Raw genomic sequence first — 14110 nt, forward strand, 5'->3', positions numbered from 1 at the left:
TGTGGGCTCTGTATGCCAAGTTTGGTCTTGAGCAGTCATTGGATGAGGGTCGCAGCAGTCTCAGGAAGTGAGTGGAGGTATTTCAAGTCCCATCATCTGTGGTCCATCCTCCTCGATACTGCACCAGGATGTAGAATGGGTCATGTGGGCTCTGTGTGCCAAGTTTGGTCTTGATCAGTCATTGAATGAGTGTTGCTGTGGTCTCAGGTAGCAAGTGAAGGTACTGCAAATCCCATCATCCATGCTCCATCTCCTCTAAACAGCACCAGGATGTAGAGTGGATCATGGGGGCTCTGTGTGCCAAGTTTGGTCTTTATCAGTCATTGGATGAGGGTCGCAGTGGTCTCGGGAAGTGTGTGGAGGTATTTCAAGTCCCATCATCCAGGGTCCGATCTCCTCCAAACTGCAATAAGACGTAAAGTGGGAAACTCTACATCCTACTGACTTTTATTATATATATATAGTTTGCCTTAGATAGTTGAGCAAATAGTTTTCATGGTTGCCTCTGACCGGGACCACCTTCCATCTGGAAACCAATGTCCTCACTGCAGAAGAACATGCGGATCAAGAATATGGCTCCACAGATACCTGCGAACCCACCAGTCATCTGGAAGACCACCATCCTCAGTCTATGAGGGATCACCTAAGTAAAGTAACTTCCATTTGCGAAAAACTGGAGATAGAATAATTCCCCACCTCCAGCCTTCACACCCATCATGGGCGTCCTGCCAGTCCTGACATCACCTGAAGGCAAGTCTTTCCTGTTGATGCCTATGACCCACAAGCTACTGCTTGCCTCATTAAAAGAAGCACTCCTTTTCTGCACCAACAGCAGCCGGAATGTGACACAAAGCATCACGTTTGCTTCCTCGACATGTAGCCGCCCCGATGTGGCTCTGGTAGGAGTGCTCTCTCGAGAAACACATAAAGCTGTTCAATGCAACGTGACTTTTTTTCTCAGATGCTGATGGAAATCAATCTTGGGGGGAGAGGGGAAAAACACCAGGAGGGCAGCGGAGGGACAGAGAGTTGGTCGGATTAAATAAAAAGGCTTGTGCTTGAAAAGAGAATTTAATACCAGGTTTAAAAGAAATGCATTGGCTGCCATGCACATCTGATATGGATTCAAGATCCTGGTGGCAATACTGAAGTCCCTTAACAGCTTAGGATTTGCGGTGCATCTACACCAGCGTTTCTCAAATTGTACATCTCCAGGTGTTTTGGAGCAGCTCCCAGGAATCCCAGCTATCTTACCAGCCATTGGGAATTATGGGAATTGAAGTCCAAGACATCTGGAGGAGCACCATTTGAGAAACTCTGATCTGCAGTGTAGAACTAATGCCACAATCCCTTAATACAGTTAATAATAATAATAATAATAATAATAATAATAATAATAACCATCTGTCAGCTGCAAAAGGTCACCTTACTGGGATCTGCACGCATTATTCGCCGATATATCACACAGTCCTAGACACTTGGGAAGTGTCCAATGTGTGATCCAATAATAAAGGCAGCAGAGTGACCTTTTTTGCTGTGGACTCATCTTGTTGTGTTTACAATAATAATAATAATAATAATAATAATAATAATAATAACAACAACAACAACTAGCCGTTTTCAGAAGGAACTTAAAAACTTGGCTGTTCCGTTGTGCCTTCCCAGACTAGGAATCCCCACCCCAAGTCCTAGTAGCACCTTAGCATAACAAATTGTCGCTGCACATCGCACTTTTAACCCTACGTGCCTCCTGCCATTCAGCACTTTTAACCCTTGTACCCCAGTGCGCTGGCCGAACCAGTTTTTAATAATGTCCTGATGTACTGCCATTGTTGTTATTTTGCTTATTGTTTGATTTACTTAGTATTGCGGTGTTATGTTATTTTGCTTATTGTTTGATTTGCCTTGTTGTTGTGATGTTATATTCTCTATTGTATTGTGTTTTGAGGCTTCGGCCTGTGTAAGCCGCATCGAGTCCTCCGGGAGATGCTAGCGGGGTACAAATAAAGTTAATAATAATAATAATAATAATAATAATAATAACTACAACAACAACAAAAACCTCTATACAACTTGGATTGATTACACAAAAGCATTTGACTCACTGCCACATTGTTGGATTATCAAATGTCTAGATGTCATTGTAGTTTGTGAAAATATTAGAAAGTTCACTGAAAATGTGATGAAACAATGAAAAACTGAGTTGTTCATGGGCAACGAAAGCTATGGAACTGTTAACATCAAGAGAGGAATTCTCCAGGGCAACTCACTGTCACCACTGCTGTTCATTATTGCTCTGATCCCCACTGTCAGTAATTCTACAGAAAACAAACCTTGGCTACCAAACAGCAAGAAATTCACCAAAAATGTCCCACTTGCTGTACATGGATGATCTAAAGCTTTATGGAAAATCAGAAACAGAAATCGAGTCACTGACCAACACAGTCAGAATCTTCAGCACTGACATCAGTTTGGAGTTTGGCCTAGACAAATGTGCCACAGTAGCATTAAAGAAAGGGAAAATGATTCACAGCGAGGGCAATAGAGATGCCAAACGGACAAACCATAAAGTGCAATCAGCCGGAAGCCTATAAATATCTGGGCATACTAGAGTTGGACACTATTCAAGCATGGTCAAGTGAAAAATGTGGTCAGCAAAGAATATATCCAAAGAGTCAGAAAGGTTTTGAACAGCAAATTAAATGGCAGAAAATGCAATCAAGGCTCTCTCAACCCCTGGGACATCCCCATCATTAGATACACGGCAGGGATTGTGAACTGGACGCAAGCAGAGCTGGAGGATCTGGACAGAAAAACAAGAAAATTGATGACTGTCCACTCCTCCTGACATCCGCATAGTGATGTCGACAGACTTGACCTGCCCAGAAAATCAGGAGGCAGAGAGAAGAGGGATTCTGCAAGGGAAACAAACGGTAGAAGAAAAGAAACATGCACTGGCATATGATGGGAAAGGCAGTCAAGAACCAACATGGAGGGAAGTCAAGCATAGTAAACTGCTTCAAGGGCAAAAGACGTAGGGAATACCATAAAAACACAATCCAGAGCAGAAGAGAAAACTGGCAAAAGAAGAAGGCTCTCTCTCCATGGACAGTTCCTGGGAAAAATTGAGAGCCAAATGGACAAAGGCAAAACATGGCTGTGGCTCACAAATGGAACTCTGAAAAGGGAGACGGAGGAGGGCCTGATTCTGGCAGCCCAAGAACAAGCCATTCGAACCAAGGCCATCAAAGCCAGAATTGAAATGTCAACGACAGATCCCAAGTGTTGACTCTGCAAGGAAGCAGGAGAAACAATATACTGGTGGGGTTGGGGGCCGGGGGGGGGGGGGGGAGGGAAGGATTGATTTTGTCATTTAGCAGTTGTAGTTGCTGGGATTTATAGTTCACCTACAATCAAAGAGCATTCTGAACTCCATCAATGATGGAATTGGACCAAACTTGGCACACAGGACTCCCAAGACCAACAGAAAATACTTGGAAGGGTTTGGTGGGCATTGACCTTGAGTTTTGGAGTTGTAGTTCACCTACATCCAGACTCAAACTATGATGGATCTGGATCAAACTTGGCATGAATCCTCAGTATGCCCAAACATGAACACTGGTAGAGTTTGGGGAAAATTGAATCTTGACATTTGGGAGTTGTAGTTGTTGGGATTTATAGTTCACCTACAATCAAAGAGCATTCTGTACTTCGACAATGATGGAATTGAACCAGTCTTAGCACACAGAACTCCCATGACCAACAGAAAATACAGGAAGGTTTTGGTGGGCATTGACCTTGAGTTTCAGAGTTGTGGTTCACCTACCTCCAGAGAGCACTGTGGACTCAAACAATGATGGATCTGGGCGAAACTTGGCATAGGGTTTTATAGGTCAAGACCAGCACTTTGAATTGTGCTCAGAACTGGACCAGCAGCCAGTGGAGCTGACATAACAGCGGGGTGGTGTGCAACCCTGTACGATTCTCCAGTGAGTAATCTAGCTCGTTGGACTAGTTGGAGTTTCCGAACAGTCTTCAGAGGCAACCCCACGTAGAGCACGTTGCATGTGTCTCTTTTGCTGGATGTTTCTTCTTCTCCACCCCGATCTCCTTGGACCTTTTGGGCCATTTTGTGGCTGGTGGAAGGTGTGTGTTTTGGAAAGAGCTCTGTCTAGATGCATGCAGCCAGGTATTAAATGATGACATCTGCCATGGAGATCTCTACAGGAATCCAATGAATTTCAATGCAGGATGTACAGTCAACCCTCCACTCTTGGCAGCCCTAAATTGGACAAACAAGTTGCACACCGCTCTTGGCACACATTCAGGTGAAACTACCCAGGTGATATGCTTGTTTAAAGATGCCGACATGTCGCACCCAAAGGATGACGGTACATGCATGGCTTCTCTTTATGTTTTCTTTTCCCTCGCCTATGGAGCTGTTTCACAGGAACAGATACAAGATTGAGACGATAACTCACTACCTTATGGACTCGTCCTTTCTGATTCTTGCCTATCCGCTCCACCTCTTTCCTGTCCAATAGATAGAGAGATAAATCAAGATATATCTGGCGTGAGTGATCATTCGCAGACTTTATTTTCTTATTTGGATACTATTTTTATATTTGGTGTACTTTGTATTCCCAGCAAAGTGTCTGAGGTCATTTCATGATTAGCAATCAAGTCCAGAAGTCACAGGAACTGAAAAATATCACTGAGCTGGGTTCTGTTCGACTTGGCTATTTGTTGTAGCACTTCCAAATACACATATATCCATAAGGTCTGGAGCAGTATTTCTCAACCGGGGGAGTCAGGACCCCTGAGGGGGGGTCACGAGAGGTTTTCAGAGGGGTGTCTAAGTGGGGAGGGGATAGCAGGTATGCTTGGCACATAGCAATGTGGTGCACATGTGCAGGCGAGGGAGAGCGTGCGAGGCTGGAGGGAGGCTCACACCAACTCTCTTGCTGGTTTGGTTCAGAATGCTCTTTGATTGTAGGTTAACTATAAATCCCAGCAACTACAACTCCCAAATGTCAAGGTCTATTTCCCTCAGACTTCACCAGTGTTCACATATTGAGTATTCATGTCAAGTTTGGTCCAGATCCATCATTCTTTGAGTCCACAGTACTCTCTGGATGTAGATGAACTACAACTCCAAAACTCAAGATCAATGCCCACCAAACCCTTCCGGTATTTTCTGTCGGTCATGGGAGTTCTGTCTGCCAAGTTTGGTCCAATTCCATCGTTGGTGGAGATCAGAATGCTCTTTGATTGTAGGTGAACTACAAATCCCAGCAACTACAACTCCCAAATGTCAAGGTTTATTTTCCCCCAAACTTCACCAGTGTTCACATTTGGGCATATTGAGTTTTCATGCCAAGTTTTGGACAGACCTATTATTAGGTTCTTGTGGGTTTTTTCGGGCTATAGGGCCATGTTCTAGAGGCATTTCTCCTGACGTTTCGCCTGCATCTATGGCAAGCATCCTCAGAGGTAGTGAGGTCTGTTGGAATTAGAACAATGGGTTTATATATCTGTGGAATGGCTGGGGTGGGGCAAAGAGCTCTTCTCTGCTAGAGCTAGCTGTGAAAGTTTCAACTGACCACCTTCATTAGCATTTGAAGGCCTTCCTGAGCCTGGGAAAATCTTTTGTTGAGAGGTGTTAAGATGTGCCTGGTTGTTTCCTCTCTGCTGTTTCCTCTCTGCTGTTGTAATTTTAGAGTTTTTTAATACTGGTAGCCAGATTTTGTTCATTTTCATGGTCTCTTCCTTTCTGTTGAAATTGTCCACATGCTTGTGGATTTCAATGGCTTCTCTGTGTAGTCTGACATGGTGGTTGTTAGTGTGGTCCAGCATTTCTGTGTTGGAGTCCACAGTGCTATATCTGGATTTAGGTAAACTACAACTCCAGAACTCAAGGTCAATGCCCACCAAACCTTTCCAGTATTTCCTCTTGGTCATGGGAGTTCTGTATGTCAGGTTTGGTTCAATTCCATCGTTGGTGGAGTTCAGAATGCTCTTTGATTGCAGATGAACTATAAATCCCAGCAACTACAACTCCCAAATGACAAAATCAATCCGCACCAACCCCACCAGTATTCAAATTTGGGCATATTTGGTATTTGTGACAAATTTGGTCCAGTGAATGAAAATAAATCCTGCATATCTGGTATTTACAATAATAATAATCATCATCATCATCATCGTCATCATCATCTTTATTTATACCCCGCCACCTTCTCCCCAAGGGTGACTCGGGGTGGCTAACATTACAATTTATAACAGCAGCAAAATGATAGTTATGAAGTAGCAACAAAAATAATGTTATGGTTGGGGGTCACCACAACATGAGGAACTGTATTAAGGGGTCGCGGTATTAGGAAGGATGAGAAACACGGAACTAGAGCCATGCATTTCAGTAAAACAAGTTGAAGGTCCTTGTTGGTGGGTTGCAGAAACATAACGTCCAATGCCTTGTTCATTCTCCGCTGGGAAAACATATAGATGGTTGTTGTCTATACTGAGGCCAGCTGCGATGTGTGCCTTGCTGAAACTTCAGTTTGCTCCAAAATATTTGGATACAGATCTGACAACTTGGGTTGTTTGTCCACACCCAAGATAGGATCTTTCGAAGTTTAGCCAACACCGATTAATCCCTTGAGAAGCCATTGGTATTAATGGAAGTGAGGCAATCAAATCTGCAACCATTTCAGATTTCAAAATATTCCCTTGTTGGGGATGGAAGAGGGTTGAAAATAGAGGTGTTTTCCGTGATAAGAAACAAATGGGAAGTGATTCATCTGGGGATAACTGATAGTTGGCATCAAATGCAATTAGACCTAAATTATATATGCAACGAAGCACCCTTTGAAGTCAAACATGACCCCCCCCCCCATAAAAGATAGTAACTTATAGTTTTGCTAAGGACAAGGACGCCAGACTAAATAATAATGGTTAAGCCTTGGTAAATTTGCAAAGACACTAACAACAACAACAGGGACCCTTCCCATGTCAGATAGTGTGTACATTTAACCAAGGTTTTTATGCCCTATGTTTCATATGTGGCAGAAGGTAGCACATTTATTACTGAGAAACCCCCTCCCTTTACACTTATGTATTCTCTTGAACTTCTATGGGACTTTTTTCCCTTCTTAAGGGCTTTTAGAAACTTTTTGGAAACTTTACCTTTTCAAGCCCCCTACGAATGACCTTTGCCTGACCCTTCTGTCCTATTCCCTTTTATTGAAAAAAATGTATAAAAAATATAAGAAGCCACTCTTAGTGACCCTCTCCTGACATTTTGTCCAGGGTGGAAGAAAGAACTCTTGCCTGCTTGAGGCAAGTGGGAATGTTGCAATTGGCCACCTTGATTAGAACTGAATGGCCTTGCTGGGAATCCTTTGTTGGGAGGTCTTAGTTGGCCCTGATTGTTTCCTGTCTGGAATTCCCCTGTTTTTTAAGTGTTGCTCTTTATTTCCTGTCTTGATGCCCAAATGTGAATATTGGAGGAAAACAGACTTTGATATTTGGGAGTTGTAGTTGGTGGGATTTATAGTTCACCTATAATTGAAGAGCATTCTGAACCCCAGACTTCCACATCGAACCCCCATGGCCAACAGAAAATATTGTGTTTTGTGATGGTCTTTGGTAACCACTCTGACATCTCCTTGCGACCCTCCCCTACCCAGGGTCCCGATCCCCAGATTGAGAAACTCTGATCACTCTGCTACCAACTTTCAGGATGACAAAAAATGACACTACTCAGTAATAATAATATGGGAATTGCTTAGTCCTCCATATGTGGTCAGACTACAATTCCCAGCATTTCGCGTGATTGTGTCCAATCACACCACTCCTACCTTCAACATTTGCCAGGAAATAATTCAAATAAGTGAAATAATTCAGTGGACCTGTCAATAAACTCATTACCGGGTGCAGTTCTGCCAGGAAGGGCTTCATGAGTCACACCAGGGGTGAGCATCTTTGCAGGGAGTGGCAATTGCTTCAGAGTCACCCTCTAAGCAGATTGTCTCTTCTGCAGACCAGAATTTGATGCCATTGTTGGTTCAATCCACTTAGCAGGGTGTGTGCCCTTTCAATACCAATCCCAGCTGAAAGGGCTGTTTGCACTCAGGGCTGGTGAACTCCTGACATCTCAGGAAGCTTTGTGTGGAAGTGGGCAGGTGAATCCCTTTGAGGCACCAGCTGCTCCTCCCTGCTTTTGAGGGATCAGAGAGGCTTAGCATATTGTAGAATTAATGCAGTTCAACACCACTAGTTGACATGGGAATTATGGGAGTTTGAGTTTTATGACTGTGACGTAGCACCGGGATTATGGCACAGCTGGCTGGGACTCAGCTTGACTCTGAGTCTGATGCTGAGTTCTGTGGGCCTTCCGAGCCAGAATTCCTACAGGATAATGAGGAGGCTGATGGGTTACAGATTTCTGTACATGCTTCAGACAGGGCTGACGGTGGGGCTGCTGAAGGAGAAATAGCAAGTCAGTTCCCAGGGGAAAGGAATGTTAGTGAGACTGATAACGAGAGTGAGATCCCACACGGCCAGGTGGAGGCGTCTTTGCCTTCCCACAGTGATCCAGTCCAGTTGGACCAAGATAAGGGGTTGCAGAGCCTTGAAGATATTGAATTAATGAACAGACAATATAGTCTGCAATTAAGACTCCGGAGAAGCACTCGCTTGGCTAGCAAGCGAGAAGCCAAGGGGGCCAAAGGTCAACGCAATGCGTTCATGTCTGCAAAGGGTATTTAGCCTTGTAGCTGACAAGCAGTTCAACGTAGCTCTTTCCATGCAAACTTCTGTGGATTAACTTTGGCTTTTAGCAGCAAGCTTCTAGCTTCCTGAGTCTGGGATTTGGGCCTTGTTTTCAACTGTTTTCCTTGGACTATTGTTTGACCATTGCTAAATGGACATCAGACTGGCGCCCTCCCTTATGACATTCTGCAAGAAACTAAAGACGTGGCTGTTCGAGAAGGCGTTCGAACAAGAAGTGCAATAATTGGCAATGACAATAGGAATGGAACAACGGAAAACGATATTGGATTGTGGCTTAACGATGAGACGACGCGAATGACTTTTCTGTATTTTATATTATTGATATTGAGATTGTTGATGTTGTTGATGACGATGTTTTGATATAGCTAGTTTGTTGTTAGATTATGTCTTGTAATTTGCACCTTATTCTCTACATGTTGTACACCGCTGTGAGTCGCCCCTGGGCTGAGAACAGCGGTCTATAAGCACAGTAAATAAATAAATAAATAAATAAAGGGTTATGCTTTATGTTTTTGCCTTTGGATCTTGGGAACTTTGTCTTTGCATTTAAGCCTTTGTCCTGCCTATGGAACTTTTGCATTTCTTATACTTTGTTTTGATTTTGCCTTTTTCTCAATAAACTACAAAACCTACAGCTTTGGTGTGGTGGTGTCTGGAGCAAGGTGAAAACTACCCTGAGTTGCAACAGCTACATTAAGATCACTAGTGACCCAAAGGTCATGCGTTCGAAGCCAGCCCGGGTTGAAGTGAGTGTTGTGACTCAGCTGGAACCACAGAGTGCCTCTGATGAGAATGATGGGATTCAGGTTCACAATCTGGTTCAAAATGTCCCTGTGATAGTCAGTGAGGAACAGGGTGTGGAAGTTCAGTTTCTCACAGCAAGAAATTAGTTTGTTGATACAGAAACTAGCCAGGTGAAGGTGCAAATTGACCCAGGAAAGGAGGACAGTTCTCAGCCTGATAATGAGTAGGAAGGCAAACTGGATAACACTAACGAACAGACTGACCTTGACGAAACAGGAACCTTAGATCGTGCTGATCGTTTGGAATTCAAAGTTCGCAAGAGTGTGAGAATAGCTAACAAGAAGGTCAGAGGCCAAAGAAACGCCTTCATGTTTTGCAAAGGGTATTAAGCAGGGTGTTTGGGACCAAACCTTTGTCAGAGCAACTTTTTGTTTAACCAAGAAGCTTGTATTTTGCTTGTCTGGATTATCTTGCAGTTCTTGTGTTCATGGTCTCAGGACTCAGTCATGTTCTCATGGGATTTTGCTTTTGCTGGTGCGTTTTTGGATCGTGCTTCAAAGTGTTATTTTGTATTGATCTTTTAGAACATTACTTTTGCTTTTAAGAACTTTTTATCTTTTACTTTTTAATAAACTATAAAGACTGCTGGGTGTGTGCAGTTGGTGTTTTCAGCAAGGTGAACCTATTCTGAGGTGCGACAGTGAGCTTCCAACCAATTTGTGTAGCTTGCTGTCGACCTTTTCAGCCTGAAAGACAGTTGCATCTGTCAAGTAGGAATTTTAGGTACTGCTTATGCAGGAAGGATAATTTACGACGCCATAAAAATCTCCAGCAAGCATGCAAAGAATGAGGAAGTAATTCATCTGTGTCACAAATGGACAGTGAAGCAACAACTCCCCTGATGGCCAGAATACCCTCATGAAAAAGCTGGAATGTTAAATAGCCTCTGTGTGTCTGTCTATATGTTGTGTGTCTATGGTATTGAATGTTTGCCATGTTTATGTACATTGTAATTCGTCCTGAGTCTCCTGTGGGGTGAGAAGGGCGGAATATAAATAGTGTAAATAAATAAATAAATAAATAATATTTAGCCTTCTCTGACAAAGCTGGAACCTTACCAAACTACAACCCCCAGGATTCCATAGCACTGTGCCATGGCACTTAAAGTGTGGTTAGTAAAGGTAAAGTTTCCCCTGACATTAAGTCTAGTTGTGTTCAACTCTGGGGGTTGATGCTCATCTCCATTTCTAAGCTGAAGAGCCAGCGTTGTCCATAGACACGTCCAAGGTAATGTGGCCAGCATGACTAGAGAGTGCCGCAGAGGCGGTACCTATTGATCTACTCACATTTGCATCTTTTCGAAATCATAGAATCATAGAGTTGGAAGAGACCTCGTGGGCCATCCAGCCCAACCCAATTCTGCCAAGAAGCAGGAAAATTGCATTCATAGCACCCCCGACAGATGGCCATCCAGCCTCTGTTTAAAAGCTTCCAAAGAATGAACCTCTACCACACTCCAGGGCAGAGAATTCTGCTGCTGAACAGCTCTCACAGTCAGGAAGTTCCTCCTGATGTTCAGATGGAATCTCCTTTCCTGTAGTTTGAAGCCATGGCTCCATTGCATCCTAGTCTCCAGGGCAGCAGGAAACAAGCTTGCTCCCTCCTCCCTATGATTTCCCCTCACGTATTTATACATAGCTATCATGTCTCCTTGCCTTCTCTTCTTCAGGCTAAACATGCCCAGCTCTTTAAGCCACTCCTCATAGGGCTTGTTCTCCAGACCCTTGCTCATTTGAGTCGCCCTCCTCTGGACACATTCTAGCTTGTCAATATCTCTCTTCAATTGTGGTGCCCAGAATTGGACACAATATTCCAGGTGTGATGCTAGGTTGGCAGAAGTTGGGGCTAACAGCGGGAGCTCACTCCGCTTCCCGGATTTGAACCGCCAACCTTTCGGTCAGCAAGTTCAGCAGCTCAGTGTGTGGTTAGATCACATTAGTTATAGAGTTATGAAGACACCAATATCGTATGTGCATCAGCCATATAATTTAACAGTAGCCCGTCGAAACAGTTGCATCAAAAAATTTCCCAGATCTCATTCTTGTGTCGTTATATAAGTCCACCTTACAGAGAATCAACTCTGATCCAGGATTCTGATCATGGCTTCGGGAACAAAATACTCACTTTGCTATGCTGCGCATGGCTTTCATGTGCACCATCTCTGGCATTTTTGCACTAATGTGATGTTCTCCATGGAACAATTCCTCTGCAACACTCCAGGACTTCAAATACAAGACTACAGCAAAGGAATCTCAATTTCCTCCTGTTTCCACACTCTTATTTTCTACTATAATTATTTGTCCTTGCATAGAAAGACAAAATAGTTAGGGATTTCCATCCTGGCTGCATACAGGAAGTTCAGCGGCTATTTCTGAGCAATTCTGCTTCTAGCCGTGGACAATGAGGATGGAATTGCACGATCACATATTTCCATTTATCTGGGGAATCTGGAAAGCAGTAGTTTTGGTACAGAGCAGAGCGCAATGAATCAACTTCCTTTCTCTTGCCTCACTCTTGGCTCAGCCTTTGCTTTAATGTCTCCGCAAGAATGGGACAGAGAAGTCGACCCAAACAGAAAACGTCATTCAGAAAATGTGAAATTGTTTTCCAGCTTCGCCCTTCTCAGGATTGATGACATTCGGGCACCTGGTTTTGGAAAACAGAAAGCAAAAAACACCCCAATCCTTATACAGGGTGCAACAGCATAACTTCCTTTTTTCAAAACCTAATAAAATCCATTGTATGAATCAGAATTTTTTTTATTTTTATTTATAACTAGCCATCCCCTGCCACGCGTTACTGTGGCCCAGCATACGAGCGCTCCGCCATGTCTTCAACCAACTGAATGGCGCGCGAGAAGGGTGGAATATAAATACTGTAATTAAATAAATAATAATAATTTCTCCCACTGAGGCCTCTCTCAGACTGAGGCCAAGTAATACTGAGGCCTACCTCACACTGAAGGCTCTCTCAGACTGAAGCCTCTCTCGCTGAGATGTTCTCTCAGACTGAGGGCCACTAAGCTGCAGGCACACCTGCTTATATTGAAATGCAGCTGGGGATGATGGGATCTGTAGGAGTAGAAGCCGACCACAGCGGTGGAGAGAAAAAGGAGAAAAGCAAGTCAAGAAAGATACAGAGAAACAAGCATAAGTTAACAAGGGATACTTTTGATTGAGGGATACTTTTACAGTTTGAAGGAAAGGGGGTTTGAAGCACTGTATCTCCTGGAGCTTCCACAGGGTCATGGCTTGACATCAACTGCACCACAACTCCCAGAATCCCACAAATAGTCTAGAGGCCTACTTCACACAGAGGCCTTTCTCCCATTGAGGCCTCTCTCAGACTGAGGCCAACTAATACTGAGGCCTACCTCACACTGAAGGTTCTCTCAGACTGAAGCCTCTCTCGCTGAGATGTCCTCTCAGACTGAGGGCTACTAAGCTACAGGCACACCTGCTTATATTGAAATGCAGCTGGGGATGATGGGGTCTGTAGGAGTAGAAGCCGGCTGCAGAGGTGGAAAGAAAAAGAAGAAAATCGTGTCAAGAAAGATACAGAGAAGCAACCATAAGTTAACAAGAGATACTTTTGATTGAGGGATACTTTTACAGTTTGAGGGAGAAAGGGGGTTTGAAGTACTGTTATCTCCTGGAGCTTTCACAGGGTCATGGCTTGACATCAACTGGACCACAACTCCCAGAATCCCCCAAACACAGAGGCCTTTCTCCCACTGAGGCCTCTCTCAGACTGAGGCCAACTAATACTGAGGCCTACCTCACACCGAAGGCTCTCTCAGACTGATGCCTCTCTTACTGAGCTCCCACAGGGTCATGGTTTGACATCAACTGGACCACAACTCCCAGAATCCCCCAAATAGTCTAGCCAGAAAAAGTCACCGGAAGACCTAGAAATTCATGGAGAGATGTCCTCCCAAGTAAAAACATTTGCAATTTCATCTACTGGTTGTTTTTTTCACTTTCACGGAGCTCCTGTGCTCCAACTCTACCAAATATGGAGAGATGACTGCTCAAGGCTCTCCAGATCTATTTCATTTCCCATATACATATTTGTGACTTCTGGAACAAGCGTTTGCTGAAATACTGGCCTTGTTTGTGCCATACAAACCTTATTCCATCCTAGTGCCAAATCTCCAAAAGAAGTCATGCCCAGGAACGCATCAACTTTATTAACCAAGTCATACCTGTACACAAGCTATATTTGGATGTATGTGCTCAGTTGTTGTTTTTCAAGGGAGGGGGAATGAAGCATCGCCCCATATTTGGCAAGCTCTGAGACCTCTCCTGCATGAAGGAGATGCACCTGGCAGGTTTGTTTCTTATTGTTTATCAGAGAGAAATAGGATGAAACCAGAGGATAGGAAGGAGCACATCCTGATATTACCGGGAAAGCAACACAAGACTGTTTTGCCCCAAGGAAAACAAGAAGGAGAAGGCCTGGATAACACACTTCAGCTGGTTGGCCCAGCCAAGTGTATCTGTGCTGCTTAATA

Source organism: Anolis sagrei, chromosome 9 (genome assembly GCF_037176765.1).
Source record: "Anolis sagrei isolate rAnoSag1 chromosome 9, rAnoSag1.mat, whole genome shotgun sequence".
NCBI lineage: Eukaryota > Metazoa > Chordata > Lepidosauria > Squamata > Dactyloidae > Anolis > Anolis sagrei.